Raw genomic sequence first — 20,570 nt, 5'->3', positions numbered from 1 at the left:
AATTAGCTGCAGCTCAAACTTGCAGCCGGATACTTACTGTAATCCTCCGCCCATGTGAGTGTATCCTGTACGTTCACATTGGGGGGGTGGAACATCCAGCTGTTGCAAAACTACAACTCCCAGCATGTACGGTCTATCAGTGCATGCTGGGAGTTCTAGTTTTGCAACCGCTGGAGGCTCCGTTTTGGAAACAGTGGCGTACCAGACGTTTTTCATTTTTATTGGGATGGGGAGGGGGGTTGTATAGGGGTATGTGTATACGTAGTGTTTTTTACTTTTTATTGTGTGATAGTGTAGTGTTTTTAGGGTACAGTCGCATGCTGGGAGTTGTAGATATGCAACCAGCAGATGCACTACTACAACTCCCAGCATGCACTTTAGCTGTTTGTGCAAGCTGGGAGTTGTAGTTACACAACAGCTGAAGGTACACTTTTCCATAGAAAAAATGTGCCTCCAGCTGTTGCAAAACTACAAGTCCCAGCATGCCCATAAGGGCATGCTGGGAGTTGTGGTGGTCTGCCTCCTGCTGTTGCATAACTACAGCTCCCAGCATGCCCTTTTTGCATGCTGGGAGCTGTTGCTAAGCAACAGCAGGAGGCTGTCACTCACCTCCAACGATCCTCGCCGCACAGGTCAGTCCCTCGTCATCGCCGCCGCGGCCGTCACGGCCGTCGCTCCTGGGGCCCTGATTCCAACATTGATGCCGGGGATCGGGGTCCCCAGCACCTGGGGTGCACGTCCCGCACCCGCTCACATCCTCCGGAAGAGGGGCGGAGCGGGTTGCGGGAGTGACACCCGCAGCAGGCGCCCTGATTGGTTGGCCGGGAAACCGGCCGACGAATCAGGGCGATCGTGAGGTGGCACCAGTGCCACCTCACCCCTGCAGTCTCTGGCTGTTCGGGGCCGTCGGAGACGGCCCCGAACACCCTGTAATTCCGGGTCACCGGGTCACTGGAGACCCGATTGACCCGGAATCTGCCGCAGATCGCTGGACTGAATTGTCCAGCGATCTGCGGCGATCGACGACATGGGGGGGCATAATGACCCCCCTGGGCGATATGCCCCGATGCCTGCTGAATGATTTCAGCAGGCATCGGGCACCGGCTCCCCTCCAGCTTAAGGACTCGGAAAAGGGGCCGTTTGAGTACGTCCTGCGTCCTTAAGGGGTTAATTTATCACTTAACACATCTCTGAACTTATATATCGATAGTGTCCCTCATCTAATCTCTGATCCTTTTAAGATGTCTGCCTGTGCTATCCCCTTGTCTTCACCTCACACAACCATCTCCAAAACGTATCCTGTGCTTCCCCAATACACTGGAACTCACTACCTCGACTGATACAGCTCTCATCCATCATTAAGGCCTTCAAAAGCAACATGAAGACCCATCTGAAAACCTATGAGCTACAATAACCCTTCTGCCACCTCACTTGGAATGGATACTTCTCATAGATGACCAGCTGTCTCCCTTGCCTACTGTTTCCCTCTCTTCCCCTTGTAGACTCTAAATCCTTAAAGGGGTTCTCCGGTGATTAGACATCTTATCCCCTATCCAAAGGATAAGGGATAAGATGCCTGATCGTGGGAGTCCCGCCGCTGGGGACCCCCGGGATCTTGCACGCGGCACCCCGTTTGTAATCAGTCCCCGGAGCGTGTTCGCTCTGAGTCTGAATACTGTCGATCATGGGGCCGGCGGCGTGTGACGTCACGCCTCCTCCCCCGTGTGACCTCATGCTCCGCCCCTCAATGCAAGTCTATGGGAGGGGGCGTGACAGCTATCAAGCCCCCTCCCGTAGGCTTGCATTGAGGGGCGGAGCGTGACGTCACACGCTGTCAGCGCCCTGTGGTCGCCGCTAATCAGACCCGGAGCGAACAAGCTCCAGGGACTGATTACAAACGGGGTGCCGCGAGCAAGATCACGGGGGTCCCCAGCGGTGGGACTCCCGCAATCAGGCATCTTATCTCCTATCCTTTGGATAGGGGATAAGATGTCTAAGCACCGGAGTACCCCTTCAAGGGCAGGGCCCTCTCTTCTTCTATATCAGTCTGCAATTCACTTTGTTTTACATTCACTGTGTATTTTAACCCTTATCATATGCGCAGCACCCTGGTACCAAGGGTACTAAATAAATAAATAAATAAATAAAACATGTTTTTCTTTGTTTTTTAATATTTGTGATGGGGTCCCTACCTTCTACTTGCTACTACCTACAGGGGGCTAATATATACAGGGGTGGGGGGATGCTACCTGTATGGAGCTTCTATCAATAGTGGGCTTCTACCTACAAAGCTGCTGCTACCTACAAGGTGCTGCTACCTATAGGGGACACCTTATTCCACGGGACACTTTGAAATCTATATACAAGGGATATATCTACAGAAGACCTACCTACAGGGGGTAACTATTAACAGGAGATGGAGCTACAGGGGACAACTATCTACAGGGAAACCGACCTACAGGGAGTAACTATAGACAACTAATTACAACTTATAGGGGGCACCTATCTACAGGAGGACCTACCAATAGGTTCCATCTACCTACTCGGGGGCCTAAAAAATTTGGGAAACTATGTGAAGTGACCTGTTTACATAATGGAGTAACCTGACTATCTGATGGGGGGGCACCATATATCACTGATCAGGACACTATAGGTGCTGGGATGGAGAGAGAAGAAAAGGAAAGTGATGAAGACGGCACCTTCAAGTCACCAGATGTAACTGTATGTAATCACTTATATAGTCTGCAGAGCCTGTGTAGAGCTGATATATACCACTTTACGGTCACTGTATGTGGGGGCATATTTCCTCCTTGTTAGTGGTATTTTTTGGTAACATAGGTCTCAGAATACAGGATTTGGTCAGTAACAGTATGATAGTAATATATATGGTAATAATATTTCTCCTTGTATACTGGTATTGTTGGTAATGTTGGTCTCAGTATACAGGATTTGGTCAGTAACAGTATGATGGTAATATGTATGCGATAATATTCCTCCCTGTATACTGGTATTATTGGTAATATTGGTCTCAGTATGCAGGATTTGGTCAGTAACAGTATGATGGTAATATGTATGGTGATAATATTCCTCCTGGTATACTCCGTGTGATGGTAAGATTTCTTCCTTCTGTACTTGAGTTATTTGGTAACCATATGATTTGTATTACTATATGATTATATTTAACAATATGATTTATAACTGTGATTTATATGACAGTCTGTGGAAGACGCATATAAGTTAGATACAGCAGTCCCTTATTATGAAGATGCTAAAGTAGGATGCTACTCCTTTTTGCTAAGTAATAAAAAACTTGGCACTCAATTTTTATAGAATTGGTGATTTTAATTTTTAATCCTTAACACACATAATTTTGATGTTTTGGTTCCATCGGACCCTCCCCAGAAAACTGTGAGTAACATTAAGCAAGAGTAATTAACAAAGGATGTCACAGGAAGTTGTACAAAAGTAACAACATGGGGAAAAAAAGGGGGAAACTGACCCAATAACAGCGGATATACAAAAAGCAAAGAAAATCCAACTGGGTTCTATTAAATGAAATCTGTCATCAGTGTCACTTGCTAGTATGGACAGGTAATGCAGGCAACACTGATGACAACGGTACCTACCTTGTCCCGTTCCATGCTGTCGTTCTCCGGCAATACTCTTCGGTATCTTCAGCTCCAGGCCCGACTTGGAGCATGGGCAGAGCTTTGTGACATCACAGCTGCTGTTTGCTACCAGCGGGACCCAGCAGAAAACAGCAGCAGTGACATCATTAAGCTCCGCCCATGCTCCAAGTTGGGCACGGAACTGAAGATACTGATGAGGATAGCCGGTGAACGACAGCACGGAACGGGACGAGGTAAGTACCGTTGTGTAGTTGACACGGATGACAGATGTCCTTTAAGTTATCTTCTATAAAGTGTACCTGGGCTCAAACATTGCTGTAGGCAAGTACAATATAGACATATGTAGGATAGTCCATAATTAAGTTACTTAAGACCATTTTCAAATTATATCTTCAGATTTCTTTTTATTCCTCATTTTCAATAACATGTACATGACTTTGATTATTTCATACAATGCAAACATGATACAATCTCACGGTCAGATGGTGAAGATGACCCATGCCCCTGCCTGCCGTGCTACGTTTCAGGAGAACTCCCCCTTAGTCATGTGCAGGGGTTGTTACCAACATCTGGTGAAAAATTCTTCGGTTGTTACCAACATCTGGTGAAAATTTCAAGTCAACAGCACATTTGAAAATACTGTATATTTAGTGACAAAAATGGTGACAAGTTAAATACTTATATCACTCCCCTGTAAATGGCCCATACAAAAAATATGTGGAAACCCCCTCAAAAGACAAGGGTGCACTCCCTCGGCCTGAAGAAAAAAAAAAGGTTTAAACACCAGAGGTGACAAGTTGTCTTGTCATAAGAACTGTGAATCTGTGGAACAGTCTACCTCAGGAACTGCTCATAGCAAAAAGTAGCTGAGAGGGCTTCAGAACAGGCTTAGATACACTCTTAGAAGAAAATAACATTAGTTATTATTGTATTGTATCACATGCCTACCCCTTCATCCATCTCTTCCCTTCCTTGGTACAACTTGATGGTCATGTGTCTTCTTTCAACCATAATAACTATGTAACTTTATGCCAATTGTGGTAGATAGCCTGTTTTTTTTAATCTCTGCCTATACTGACTATCCGACTATACTGTAATGTAAATATGAACTTGTTCATTTGTTGTTTTTTTTGTGCCTACTATGAATGAACTGCAGCTTTTACTGATACATCTTCTGAATAGAGTTCAGCGAGCTGAGCCCTCCATGACGGATTTGATCCGAACTTCGGGGGGTTCACGGCTCTTCAAACTTTTAGACTTTGCCAGGTCCGGCTCACGCAAACTGGAACCCTGTGAACAATCGAACGCGAAACATGCATTAGGGTGACATTTTCTGTGTGGCCGACAGATAATGACTGGAGACTGGAGGGACTTTGTTCTACTCTTAGCGTGATTGTCCTTGGGGGGTGAAGGAACTTTCCGTATGCCCACACCAGTAGTGCTTTTGTTTCTGGGGGAGATTGATGTTATCCATTGCATGGACACTTTATTGAACTAGGCTGATGGGAAGTGCAATGGATTGTGTTCACTATTAGGATTATATAATAGTGATTAGAGTGTATTAGCATTTACAAGTTGTGGGGCTATAGACCTTCAGTGCAATATAATCTTAGTACTGTACTGATATCTCTCTACCTCATGAATAATTTTGCACTGCGGCACCTTTCGACTAATATAGCCATGTTTATTGCTGCAATTATTTATCCCTGCTGCTAGTCCCTCCTGCTGATATCTCTCAGGAAAATACCAGCTGTTATCCTATGCACTAGCACCTTATAGCCCAGTAGAGAAAAATTTGTTTTCTCCAACCAGTGGATCCAGTCATTTCCTGTTGGTACTTTCTTCTTTTATCATGTTTCTGTGCTATTATATGTATTTTTAATGTGTGTGTTTTGCTTTGTGTAACATTAATAATAAAGTATTCATATTTTAGCATTTTTTGAGTCTACCAATTTTTTATGTAGGACTATATTCTCATGGGTAGCATTACCACAACAGCGGAGTTATTATTATTATTATAGTTACTATTATTAGCGGATTTATATTAGATACACTCTTAGAAGAAAATAACATTAGTTATTATTGCATTGTATCACATGCCTACCCCTTCATCCATTTACCCCTTCTTTGGTACAACTTGATGGTCATGTGTCTTCTTTCAACCATAATAACTATGTAACTTTATGCCAATTGTGGTAGATAGCCTGTTTTTTTTTTATCTCTGCCTATACTGACTATCCGACTATACTGTAATGTAAATATGAACTTGTTCATTTGTTTTTTTTTTTGTACCTACTATGAATGAACTGAAGCTTTTACTGATATATCTTCTGAGTAGAGTTGAGCGAGCTGAGCCCCCCATCACGGATCTGATCCGAACTTCGAGGGGTTCACGACTCTTCAAACTTGGCAATGTCGGGGTTGTGAACTATGCTCGCAGCTGGCAGGCGCAATTACAGCTCAGTCCAGTAAGGAAGGGGAAAGTGACACTTACCATTTGTCACTGGTCCAAGGCTCGAAAAACATATAAAAAGAATACAAGCTCTTATGCCAAAACATCAACTATGCACTACAAAATCATACACAAAGATAGCAAGTTTTTTTTTTGAGTATTTATTTTTGTATTGTAACTACTACTGTAACAGTAATCTACTTTGAGATAATTTAAACATTTCATAGTAAAGGAGATGTACTTTATAATTCTGAATATGGCTGCCTTGTATTCCACATTTGTGTCCAGCCATTATTTGCAGGTCTTGGAGGTCAATGGAACCAACAGTACAGAATAAGACGAAGGGAGTGATGTATAGCAGAAGATGCTAGATGTTGTTTTCTCATCACCAAATTTTAGCTACAAGTAATATATACTCCTAGCAAATTTCCTGCTATAAACTGTATATTAAATGGATCCTTCCCATGGATGCCATCATTGGGCTAGTGCACTGTTAGATTTAGTACATACATTGGAAGCTTTCCCGATGTAATGCCTCATGGGTGGGGGCCCACTGTTTCACAAGTGACAGCCAGGCAGGCAGAATAGGGAGGCAGATGGTATGAGAACAGCTAGCTAGGATGGCTATAGATGCAGGCTAGAATCAGGAACTCAGGTACAGCGGACAGACAGGATCAGGAACAAAGGTACAGCAGACTGACAGGATCAGGAAACACAGGAGCAGGTTTATATAGGGAGTGCCAGGCAGGGATAGGAGTAGGACCCATTAGTGAGTGCAAATTGTCTCTATAAGATTCAGCCAGTGTTTGCGAGCAGACCCTAGAGGACAGAGCAGGAAATGCAACAAGAGACACTCCAGAGCAGCAAGACCAGGAAGCACGGCAGATACATGGCACAGAGGATGTCGCCTGACACTGGTGAGGACAAGGACACATAGAACGCTGGTGGTTTCCAAGCAGCAGCGTTACACCCAATATGCACACTTGATATATCTCCAAAATGCCAGGACCTAATGTTTCCCAGCTGGACTTTGTCCAAACTCCCATTGCCTCCGCTTGCTTGTCTCCTCCCCATAGTTCCTCCTGGTGTCATCTCTTTCCTAGGTATGTGACATTTGTGCACCTGGACGTCTATATGATGTAATATAATACATCATTTCTGAGACCTGGCCATCTCCTTCCATTGCTTCATGGTCCAGTTTTGATGCTCATTTGCATGCTGTAACACTCACGTTTCTGAAGACAGGAACTCCGTTGTATGTGGATCCGCTGGACCTGTGTGGCAGATGACACGGACCGTACCAGGGAGCGGAGTCTAAGGTGCCGCTGGTCTTCACCAGAGCCCGCCGCAAAGCAGGATGGTCTTGCAGCTGCAGGCGACACCCAGGTCGCTACCCCCGGCACGGCTCGACCACACAGGCGGCTGAGGAGATGCGAAGCACAGAAGCGATGAGACAACTCGCAGTCAGGATAGCTGTAGGTCAGGGCAGGCAGCACAGTAGCGTTGTCAGGACGTAGCAGAAGTTCAGTAGGCAGGCAGCAGAGAAGCAAGGTCAAGGTCACAAGAGCAGGAGATCTGGTACACGGCAAGGCAATACTATGGAACGCTTTCACTAGGCACAAGGCAACAAAGATCTGGACTGAGGACTGAGGACTGAGGAGGGTGGAGGAATTTATCAACAAGACACAGGTGGTTACACTAATGAGCGTACTGGCCCTTTAAATCTTAAAGCTCCGGCGCGCGTACGCCCTAAGGGACGGGGACACGCGTGTCGGAGCAGAGAGGTGGAAGCAGAAGCAGGGGAAACACCCGGAGAGTGACGGACTGGGGCTCGCATGCGGGTGCATCCCGCAATGCGAGTCCCAGCCCCGTTGGCAGAAGAAGGTAAGGGGACCATGCGCTCACGGCCAGCGTGTGAGGTCGGAGCGCATAGCATAACACATGCACCCTTTTTTTTCTAATTATGGTCTATAGGCCGGTGTTTAATTTTCTCCTATCATCTATGTATCATTTTTAATAGAATAACAATGGGGACTGTGGGATATGGGAATTCTATAATGTATTCTATAATGTATTGACAATTGTTGTTTACTCAATTCCTTTCAGCTGAACAGATTTATAAGAAATATACATTTCCAAACTCCTTCTGGGGATGACATTGTTTTTTGTGAAAAGGAAATATCCAATAAAGGTTTAGAATTATTAAATGTTGTTGTGTTACCTAACAAAACATTAATAAAGGAGTCTGTTGGAGGATACAACCCTAATGTCAGTGAAAGTCACAGATTCTTCATAAAGACAGATTATATCAAGTGGGCAGAAAGTATAAGAGAGGTATGTATAATGACGAGTACAGTAAAGCTTTTATAATGTAAAATAGCACTTTCTTATTATTAGAGATGAGCGAACTTTTGAAAGATTCAATTCTGCTGATTCACTGAATTTTCCGAAAAAAATTGGTTTGCTCTAAATTTATATTAAAATCTATATTAAAAACTGCTATTTCTGGCCTACAGAGAGCCTCAATAGGGGTATAGAACACTTTGCCTTGCTGTAACAACCATACGGAGTGTGCTGGGATAATGAAATAATATGGTTATTCAGAATAACATGCAGATTACCGGCATCGCTTTTAGAATCACTGCCGCACAGCAGCACAATCACAGAGCCTGGAGGTGGCATCAGTGTCAGGAGACCATATAATGGCTGAATGACGCAGCGTGGAGATGTTGGAGGCATGAGTAGACATACAGATGAGTGAATTGAAGCTGATGAACCCGAATTCATTCAGAATTTTAGGAAATATTCGATTCGCAACGAATGCGAATATCGCCATGATTTTATGGCGTGAATTGCTTCATTAAACTCCATTTACTGCGGTGCAGGCTCCAGGGAATCTAAAATGGTGGATCCACATGTCAGTACATGGGGCAAGGAACGCTGGCAAGGCGGAAAGGGAAGTAAGCGGGATGACCCTGAAACACATGCAGGATGCAGCCTATCAGCAGCCAGTCACCCCTGTGATGTCACAGCCCTTTTTAATCGGCAGCCATCTTGCGGCCAGTCACTTCATTACAATACACTGCAGAAGGATCATAGTATGCAGAGCCTGTGTGTGTGTGTTACAGGAGAGAAAAGCGCAGTCCAGCAGAGTTTAACATCCTCCTAGTCACATCAGCGTTCTCGTGGACGGAGAACATTGTTTTTTTTCACTGAAAAAGATTTTTACTGCAGCTGCAGGCATTAACCTCCCAGTCACTTTCTTCTGCATTGTATTACAGAGAGGGGCAGATAGCTGTGTGTTGCCTCACCACATTTCTTATATATATATATATATATATATATATATATATATATATATATATATATCTATATCTGTTTATTTTAATTTTTACAAGAAAATACAGCAAAAATAATAATTTAAGAAATGCGCATAAGTATAAGAAAGAGAAAATACTAAGTACATACCAGTCACTTTCATCAATAATAGATCAGATTAATCGCATCACATATACATTCCATTAAGGAGACAATATTATTTGTCATCCCAAAAGTTTTAACTAAACCACAGTGATCAGAAAATTACAATATTTCAACCAGGATTATCGTGGAGGAAAGAGTCATATTCAGACTAATTGGGATGTACCATATTAAAACAACATCTGGTTGTCCTCAACAAAAATGGAAGCATACGACATCAAGTTACATTGTAAGCAAAATTATAATCTTTAAAGTAAAATGAGTAAGGCTAGATATGTAGAAAAGAAGAGAAAAAAAGAATAAAAAGAGATAAGAAGAATAAATAGAAAAAGATAATTATACGGAAAAGAAGCCCCCAAGGTCCCAAGGGGTCAGGTTTATGAGAAGTGGGAAATGTTTTCTACCGTGTCCCACGGTTGCCACGTCGCATCGAACATGGACAAGGTATTATCAATAATTGCCGAAAGGTGTTCCATACGTTTAATATCTCTAATTTTATCCAAAAGTACCTGAAGTGGGGGAGTGTCTGTTTTTTGCCACCATTGTGCTAGAAGGCATTTAGCAGCAGTTAATATATGTAGAGATAGTTTTAACTGGTGTTTGGAGAGACCTTCAGGGAGCAAATTTAAAAGATAAACACTGGGTTCTAGAGGTATTTGCAGGCGTGTAACCCTACGGAGAATGCGACTGACTTCCAGCCAGTAGTGTTTCAATCGGGAGCAGTCCCAAAAGATAGGTGGCAAGGTACCTATAGAGTTCTTGCAGCGCCAACATGTATCAGGGACCAGTGGAAAAAATTTGTGTAAGATGTCTGGAGTGTGGTACCAATATAATAGTATTTTATACTGGTTTTCCTTCAAAGAAATGCAAGAGGAAGACTTAGCAGCATTGGTCCAAATGATACGCCATTGTGCAAATGAGATGGTAGTCTGTAAATATAACTCCCACTTAGACATATAGGAATATAGGTTTATTGATAGGTCCTATGGTGTGGATAATATATTGTATTTATTAGAAATAAGTCCTCTCGATTAAGTAGTTCCCTTACATAACTTCTCAAACAAAGATGAAGGAGGAAACAGAGGGAATTTGTGAGGGGAAAAAATAGTCCACTATTTGTCTGTATAAAGTGTCAGAAGAACCAGGAAGTCCATAGTTGGATTTAAGATCCTCAAAAGGACAATAGAGTACGCCTTAATGGATCAAGTAAATTATGTAGATAAAACAGTCCTGCCTCCCTCCAAGGAGAAGTTATACTAGCAATGTTACTAAGAGGAATGCCAGGATTAAAAATGATCAAAACCTGAAGATTAGTCTGTGAGGTTAATTTATATTCAAGGGAGTTTTCTTTCCAGGTATCTAGCAAATGTTTCATGGGGCCCAATAGCGACCTGTCAGAGATTACAGGCCGATCAGACCATATGAGTAAGTTCAGCCAAGAGGGTTGAATCCATTTTTGTTCCAGTTCACACCATCTATGGAATAGATAGACTGAAGTCCAAAATGGTATCATTCTTAATTGGACAGCCAGGTAATATTTGCGAAAATCCGGGAAAGCTAGTTCCCCAAACAGCCTAGGTGCTGTCAATACTGAAAATGGTACACTATGCCTACCATCCTTCCAAATGAAATTTGATAAAGGTGTGGTAATCTTTTTAATGGCAGTTTTAGATACATGTATCGGCAATGTTTAAAATAAGTATAAGTATTTGGGTAAGATAGACATTTTTATAGCTGCCACTCTCCCTAGTAACGACAGGGGTAGCTGTGACCATTTTTGAAGAAGACGTTTAATTTCTTGTATTAATGGTGGGTAATTAGATTTCAAGAGGAGAGAATATCTAGGGGTCAACCTAATTCCCAAGTAATTGATAGCCGCGGTTTGCCACTGGAAATTATAGTTCATTTTAAGGTTACGCAAGTTACGTTCAGATATATTAATTGGTAATGCTTCCGTTTTAGATGAATTTATTTTGTACCCTGATAAATTAGAATGCTCCTTTATAGTTGTGAACAGGTTAGGCAATGAAATGTGGTAATTGGTAATAGAAAGCAGTACGTCGTTGGCAAACAACTAAATTTTGTACTCAGCAGAACCCAATTTAACTCCTGAAATATCAGGGTGATTTCTTATGTGTGCTGCCAATGGCTCTATGCTGAGTACAAAAAGGAGTGGGGATAAATGACAGCCTTGCCTAGTGCCATTGGATATTTTAAAAGGGGCAGACATAGCATGTGGCAATCGGACCTGGGCAGTTGGAGACGTATACAGGCCAGCTACAGCAGAGGCAAAGGAGCCAGATATACCATAGCCGTTTAGTACATTTAACAGGAAAGGCCAGCTTAACCTGTCAAAGGCCTTTTCAGAATCTAGGCTTAGCATAACACCCGACTCTTTGTGTTTGTTATGAATCTCAATAATATCAATATTGCGACGCGTGCCATCACCAGCCTGCCTACATCTCACAAAACCAACCTGATCTTGGTGTATTAGCTTAGAGAGAATATTTCCCAATCTGTTTGCTAACAATTTAGAAAAAATCTTCAAATCCGAGTTTAGCAAAGAGATAGGTCGGAAACAAGCACATTCTGTGGGATCCTTGTTTGGTTTGGGCAGTAAAGTGATATATGAGTTGAGCATTGTGGATGGAATTGGGGAGCCTGACAAGAATGAGATAAATAATTTCAGCATAAAAGGGGAAAGAGTCGTTAAGAAAGTTTTGAAGTAAGAATGTGGCAATCCATCAGGGCCTGGTGACTTACCATTAGGCAAACTTTTTATCGTGTCTTGTAGTTCCTCAGGAGAAATAGGAATATTAAGTGCCGAGAGATCAGATTGCGAGATCATCGGGAGATCACATTTTCTCAAATAGGAGCAAATTGCTTCATCCCTTTCTGTTGGATCTAACATAGAATCAGTCTTTAGATTGTATAGTTGGGAATAATAATCTCCAAATACTTTTGCAATCCCCTCTGGATTGTATATTATGGTTTTATCTTTGACTTTAATACCGAGCGGGTTAGTTTGAGCTTGTTGGGAGTTTAATTGAGATGCCAGTAATGTGTGTGATTTATTGGCCTTGGCATAATATTTGTGTTTAGTATAGGTGACCAATTTTGCGGCTGATTGAGTTGCTATATCTTTTAATTTGTTACGTGTCTGAGTGATCTGTCTCAAAAGCACCACAGAAGGGTCAGCTTTCATTCTCCGCTCCAGAGACCTCAGGGACCTTTCTAAAAAAAGAGGACTCTATCAACATATCTTTTTTCAGTTTAGAAGAAAGTGCAATGCAACCGCCTCTAAACACAGATTTATGGGCTTCCCAAAGAGACAGAGCCCTTATTCTGAGCAAAATATTCCTTAAGATGCGATTCTAATTGATTCCTGTGGGTTTCATTTTTTAAAAGAGATTCATTTAATCTCCAGTGACATATTCGTTTAGGAGTAACAGTATTTTTCAATTGAAGTAGAATCGGGCCATGGTCAGACCAAGTAATTGGATGAATGAATGATGCTTTAGAGAGGTGGAGTATTGGAATATTTCCAAAGAACATATTGATCCTAGTATGTGTAGTATGTGGATATGAGTAAAAAGTAAATTCTCTATCTTTAGGATGAAGAATTATCCAAAGGTCAAACAGCCTGTGCTTTCTGATTAATTGTCTAAATTGTAAGGAAAGGCGTGTTATAGAAGGAGAGGGTGTAAGGTGGTCAATTGAAAGGCGATCTGTTGTGGTAGGAAATGGGATATTAAAGTCACCTCCAAACAGCACACTCGTAGGGTAATAATGATTTAATTTTGCAAATAAACTCTTAAGGAATGTTATTTGTGAATGGTTAGGAGCATACAAATTACAGAGGGTTATGGATGTGTTGTGCAGCCTACTCTACAATATAATGAATCTGCTCCCAGGGTCAAAGATATCTGAATCCACATGGAGAGGGCAGTGTTTGGAAATCATTATAGCAACCCCACTTCTTTTTCTATCTTGTGCGGTAGAATATATTTTAGGATATGAGCGCATCTCAAATTTAAATGATGTAGAGTCAGTGTGATAGGTTTCTTGGATGAAGGCAATGTCAGCATTACGTAATTTTTATTATTTTAACAGTAATCTGCGCTTAATATCTGTATTAAGGCCTTTGACATTAAAAGATATTATCCTAGCCATATTGAGAAATGAGGGGTGAACGTTCAAGTGATGGGAGGTACCCATGAAGCGATGAGTGAGTGTGTAAAGTACATACCTGGCTCATGAGTAAGTGTTGATAGATAAACTTACATAAAGCTCCAATAACCCAGGGGGAGGGGATGTGTAGCAAATCAGGTAGTATCTGCATGAAGTAATATTCCAGGACCTTGCGGAAGAGGAAAAGGAAAAAAAAAAAGAGAAACAAACAAGAAAACTAAAAATTAATTAAAGAACATCAGTAATAGAAAATGAGGAAAACCTCAGATATGCTTCCAAATGGGGGAATGCCCCCGCTAGAAGTGCTAGAGGGATCTGAAGCGACGTCTCACTCCAGGGTTTAAGAAACCCAGGGAAGAGAAATGATTCCTCTGCGTGTGGGGAACGATAACCAATGAGAAACCACAACTGCTATACAATTATTTCTTATTGTCACATAGCCGACACCCAGCTATATGGTAAGGAAGAGGCTACGTATTGTGGTAATAAAGTCAATCAGTCTATATTATCTTAATCATTCAGACAATATGATCTATCATAAAACACATTACCAATTAGTAAATCAGAAAAAAATAAAATAAAACCAATATTAACACAAATACTTCTTATAGCGGTCTTTTAAGAAAAGATAAAATATTTCAGAGTATGCCCTGCCAAAGGCTACATATGTAATATAACATACTACAGTCATTCTTTCAGAAGCACCAAGTGGGGCTAGTAAAAAATGAAAAGAAAAAAAAAAAAAGAGAAAAAGGATTGGCCCAATAATGTTCAGTCAGGAGAGTCCTGTGATGAGATTCAATTAGGCACTGGTGTACAAGGTTGCTGGTTCGCCTGTCTTCTCAGGGACACCTTGGTCCACACAGGAGGAAGCAGCGGTGAAGGAGATAGCAGCTCCCAATTTTGAAGCCGAGGTACCGGAACATAGAACACTAGAATCTCACAGAAGGATTCCAAGTCCTGAGAAGACCTCAATACTGCTAATTTACCATTTTTTTCTGGCGGATAGACTAAAAGGGAAGCCCCATCTGTATAAAATGTTTTTGTCTCTCAGAGATTGGAGTAATGGACGTAATTGTCTCCTCTTTTGTAACGTGATCCAAGATAAGTCGGGCATTAGTTGAAGTTGTGCACCATCAAACTCAATGTTGCGCAAGGTTCTGGCTTTTGCCATGATCTCTTCTTTGAGAGTAAAATCTGTGACGCAGCATATCACATCCCTAGACAATGGCGATGAAACTTTGGGCCTCAATGCTCTGTGAGCTCTATCAAGCTGTATTTTATTGGTATGCGGAGCATCTAGAACCATATTAAATATAGCCTGTTATTTTTAAGTCCTCTTCCTGTTTCGCTTCAGGTAAACCTCTTACACGAATGTTAAGTCGGCGACCTCTATTATCAAGATCCTCCAGGTGCCTTTGGTATTCGCTCAAAGCTACATGCTGGAAAGCCAAAGTGGACTGCAATGTGGAAATGTATTTTCTGGTGTCATCATGGTCTCTTTCAAGAGTGTCTACTCTATGTGCTACAGCACGTATGTCACTTCTAACCGTGGCTATTTCTGATTTAAGAGTGCTTTTCATGTCAGACAAGAAATCTTTAAAGTCGTTTTTGGTAGGAAGTTGTTTTACATATTCCGCCCAGGAGCTCTCATCTGAGATAGCAACAGATTCATCCTGAGATCTAGAAGGGTGGGGAGACCACGGTGTAGTATCATTTCGTTTATGCATAGGAGACAATGAAAGTTCCTCAGGACTTGGGTCCCAAGAGTTTGATGTGGAAAGTGACCTTTTGACATTCTGCGAAGGTAATTTAGATTGTCTCTGTTCCTAGGGGTTAGGGTCGGATTTGGTTAAAGATCCAATAGGAGCTGACGAAGACATATTTAGGTTTTGAGTTATTGCGCATTGAAGAGTGAGTCCCTCAACGTCTGTAGAAGGCGTTGGGATTTCAAGAGGTGTTGAAATGTGATCAACAATTTCACCTAAGTCAGTTAGTAACTGAAATCTGTTAGAAAAGGCTGTAGAGGCAATTGGGGATGTAGTGAGTGGTATGCTGGATCTCTCAGGTGGACCACTGTTAGTGTGGGGAGTGCCCAACAGTCCCTCAGCAGTAATTGATAATTAATTAGATATCAGAGTTCTATTGTGAGGTATTGGGTCTTTCTGTTTCTTCTTTTGTCTCACCATAGAAAAAAAAGGGGGTTATGCAATACCAATGGATTTAGAAAAAAACTGTAGTTCCACAGACATCCACAAGATGGTGATCAAGGACAACAATATGTAGCACAGTTCAATGGAATTATTAACACTGTAGAAGGCTGAAAGCACACGTTAATATTCAGAGCAACCAGTAGATGGCAGCAGAGTTTAAAGGGGTACTCCGGTGCTTACACATCTTATCCCCTATCCAAAGGATAGGGGATAAGATGCCTGAATGCGGGAGTCCCGCAGCTGGGGACGCCCATGATCATGCACGTGGCATTGGGTTAGTAATCAGTCCTCGGAGCGTGATCGCTCCGGGTCTGATTACGGTCGACCGCAGAGCCGGCTGCGTGTGATGTCACGCCTCAGCAACCGTGTGACATCACGCTCCGCAACTGCAATTTAGGGTTTAATCCCTATAAAAAAAAAAAAAAACTGTGGTGCTGCCCAGTTGGGTCCTGCTGCTGTTCCGAAATAAGTCATATTAGTGTGGACTTTAGTGCCTTTTTACCACTTTTCACCTGTTACTCTGTCTCTGTGCTAAATTCAGTGTTATACCACACGTTATACACCTGCCGGTGTATGAAAGAAAAAAAAAAAGGTTTTCCTGCGTACAAATACGCTTATCAGTGCGCTCATCATTGCAAAGGGCATACATACAACCAAGTAGTGTACTATTTACTACCTGTTATTCTGTCTAGGGCCTATATACTTTGAAAGGACAGCCATAAGTAATCGCCTGCTGCTGTTCTATACCCTCATAAACGCACTAAGTATGTCAGGCAGGGAAGTGCCAGGACGTGCACAGAGAAGGGGCAGAGGCCTACATACGTCAGGCAGAGTTGGCAGCAGACTTGGGGCGAGTGGCAGCAGGAGTCGCAGCAATAGGCCTGAGCTCCCGTTAACACCCAGCGGTCGTGTCGTCGACCCATCTCTCCTCGTCAATTGGTTTGCACACTCATCCCCATCATCACAAGCGACATCTGACAACTCCAGTTAAGAGTCGTGGGTTCCTCAGACACAACCCTCAGTTGGCATGGCCCGGGAGCAGTCCCCGTAATCCCATTGCCTTTGTCCTATGCTGTTCCCTCTCCCAAAGAAGTATCTCATGCTTTGGGTTCAGCTCCACTATTTAGTGAGGACAATGTAATAGAGGACAGTCAGCATCTAATGGGCAGCCAAGAATGTGAGGAGACATGCGTCGCTTGCTCCGCAAGGTGGCCAAGTAGTGATGCGGAGAGTGACGTGGGAGGCGGTGTTTCAATTGCTCAGGGTCCTGAGGCAGACACTGTTGTGGAACACGAGGAGGACTTCAGTGACGTGCACACATCTTTTGATGTTGATGAAGCTGATCGCAATTGGGAGTCGGGTGCAGAAGCCGGGGTTCATCATCATCAGGAGAAGAGATTTGCTCTTTGTCTAAGAGGCAGCAAGGCGGTAGCACGGTTGGCAATCAGCGTGGTGGTGGCAGTAGTAAAAATTCAGGAGCCAAACATGCCAGGGGGAGACCACTTGCTTCGCGGCAAGCTACCATTCAGGGAGGTAGTGGAACAGGGGTTCCTGGAGACTGCGCCAATAGCAGTGAAATAGTGCGGACTGCAGGTGGGAAAATCAGCTACTCTGTGGTGTGGTTGTTCTTCATAAAGAAGCCGGAGGACCTTAGCGTAGTCATATGCAAAATCTGTCGGCAGAAAGTGAAGCGTGGCCAGGGTCCCAATCTCGGCACCACGGCCCTGCGTCAACACATGATTCGCCACCATAAAGCGGCCTGGGAGAACCATGGCTCTGATGTAGTGGTACAGCCTGCCGCATCACCCAGTGGCCATGCGCTCTCTCCGTCATCCAGCCAAGGCTCCACTACCTCAGCCGAAGGGAGCAATGTGTCAAACCCTCCTTCTTGCGCTCCTGCTTCTTCCGCTCATAGTCAGCCATTCCGCCAACAATCGATCGGCGAAGCCATGTCCAAGAGACAACAGTATGCGCCCACTCATCCAACGGTGCAGAAGTTGTATGTGCTCCTGTCCAAGTTGCTGGTGTTGCAGTCCCTCCCTTTCCAACTGGTGGACTCTGCAGCTTTCAGGGAATTGATGGCTTGTGCCGAGCCGAGGTGGAGAGTCCCAAGCCGTCATTTCTTTGCGAAGAAGGCAGTACCAGCCCTGCATAAGTTTGTACAAGAGAAGGTGGGACAGTCCTTGAGCCTGCCGGTGTGTTCAAAAGTGCACGGCAGCACCGACGTGTGGAGCTGTAACTACGGGCAGGGACAATACATGTCTTTTACGGCCCACTGGGTAAATGTTGTTCCTGCACAGCCACAACAGCAACTTGGATAGGTCACACCGCTTCCTCCTCCACGCTCTCGCTCCCAGGCAGTTGGTCCTTTTACAGTGTGCACCTCCTCCTCCTCCCCCGTGTCCTCGGCCTCCACTGCACATCCAAATCTCGGTGGCCCTTCATCGTACCACGTGTGTAGGGCACAGCGGTGTCAAGCCGTCCTTCACATGGTTTGCCTTGGCGAACGGAGTCACACAGAGGAGGAACTGCTAAAGTTCATTAGGGAAGAAATCCGAGTATGGCTTACTCCACGAAATCTGGAAATGGGAACCATGGTGACCGACAATGGGAAGAACATTGTGGCCGCGCTGCGACAAGGAAGTGTGAACCATTCGCCCTGCATGGCACACGTGTTGAATCTGGTTGTCAAGAAGTTCATCAAGTCTTCACCCCATTTGCAAGACTTCCTGACAATGGCAAGGAAACCGTGCATGCACTTCAGCCACTCGTACACCGCCAAGAACACTTTGCTTGAGCTGCAGCGTCAGAACGTTATCCCACAACATAGTCTCCTTTGTGACGTTGCCGCACGTTGGAATTCCACCCTCCATATGTTGGACAGACTATACGAACAAAGAAAAGCCATCACTGATTTTTTGATGATACAAGCAGATAGGAGTACTCCCCTGTGGAACTTCAATGTGAACGAGTGTCAGCTCATACGTGACACCTGCCGTTTGCTGAGGCCCTTTGAGGAAGTCACATTTTTTGTTAGTCGCTTGAATTGCGCCATGAACGACGTAATTCCACTCCTACATTTACTCCCAAAAATTATTGAAAACATGGCTGGTCACGGCTATGGAGACGTTGCGCCTATATCTCAAGGTTACATGAGTCCTGTGGGGGATGAACTGGAGGAGGATGATGAGGGGCAGAGCGGAGCACAGTTTACGGTGGATGAGATGGCCGGTGTTTCTGGTCATTGGACAGGAGAGGAGGAGCAGGAGCAGCCAGAGGAGCTGGAGGGTTATTACGAGGGAGGCGAGACAGAGGACCCAGACACACCGTGGCAGTATGCAGTGGAGATGGAGGCAGGTAGTCCCAGCGAGTCACTGTCACAAATGGCACGATGCATGCTGAGTTGCTTGCGTAGTGACCCCCGAATTGTCCAAATTCGTCAGCGCGATGACTTCTGGATCTCCACCTTAATAGACCCTCGCTACCGGCCCAGAATGGGGGCCTTTTTTACACCCACTGAGAGGGAGGACAAACTGACCTACTTCAATGAGCTTCTACATAGTCAGTTGGCCGATGCCTATCAGCCACATGGTCCATCCACTCGCAGGTGTGACTCAGGGGGCCCTCTGCGCTCACCTTCCACTGCCACAGCTGCTGGGGAGGGGTGGCAGGAGCAGCAGTACAGGAGTCTACAGTCACTGATGAGTAGCTTCCTTCAGCCGCATAGTGAAGCTACTCATCAGCAGCAGGTGGACATGGAGCAGGACCTGAACCAGCAGTTGGTGGCTTACCTCAACATGACCCTGCCAACAACCTTTGAAGATCCGCTGAACTTCTGGGCAGCCAAACTCGATTTATGGCCGCAACTAGCGGAGTTTGCCCTGGAAAAGGTGTCCTGCCCGGCCAGTAGTGTGCCATCAGAGCGGGTGTTTAGTGCGGCCGGGGCCATAGTCACCCCAAGGCGAACTCGTCTGTCCACTAAAAATGTGGAGGGACTGACGTTTGTCAAGACGAATCAGGGATGGATCAGCCAGGATTTCCAGCCACCAATGACAGATGGGTCTGAGTAGATTGACCTTGCTCCTACAACAAAATTTTCTCTATTGTGGTTGGTTATGAAACCCTCTGGGGCAGACCTGGGCATTGTACGGCCCGCTTGCCACATACGGCCCTTTGATTGGCTCTGACCGGCCTGCGCTGATTGGGGGACAACTATGCTGCCTAGTCTGGGGGACAACTATGCTCCTAATCTGGGGGACATCTATGCTGCCTAATCTGGGGGACATCTATGCTGCCTAATCTGGGTGACATCTATGCTGCCTAATCTGGGGGACATCTATGCTGCCTAATCTGGGGGACAAGTATGCTCCTAATCCGGGGAACATCTATGATGCCTACTCTGGGGGACAAGTGTGCTCCTAATCTGGGGGACATCTATGCTGCCTAATCTGGGGGACAACTATGCTCCTTATCTGGGGGACAACTATGCTCCTAATCTGGGTGACATGTATGCTGCCTAATCTGGGTGACATCTATGCTGCCTAATCTGGGGGACAACTATGCTCCTAATATGGGGAAAACTAATGCTTCTGGCCTTGGGCCTAT

The sequence above is a fragment of the Hyla sarda genome, chromosome 6 (assembly GCF_029499605.1).
Source record: "Hyla sarda isolate aHylSar1 chromosome 6, aHylSar1.hap1, whole genome shotgun sequence".
In the NCBI taxonomy this organism is placed as follows: domain Eukaryota; kingdom Metazoa; phylum Chordata; class Amphibia; order Anura; family Hylidae; genus Hyla; species Hyla sarda.
Note: the sequence above shows the minus strand (reverse complement) of the source record.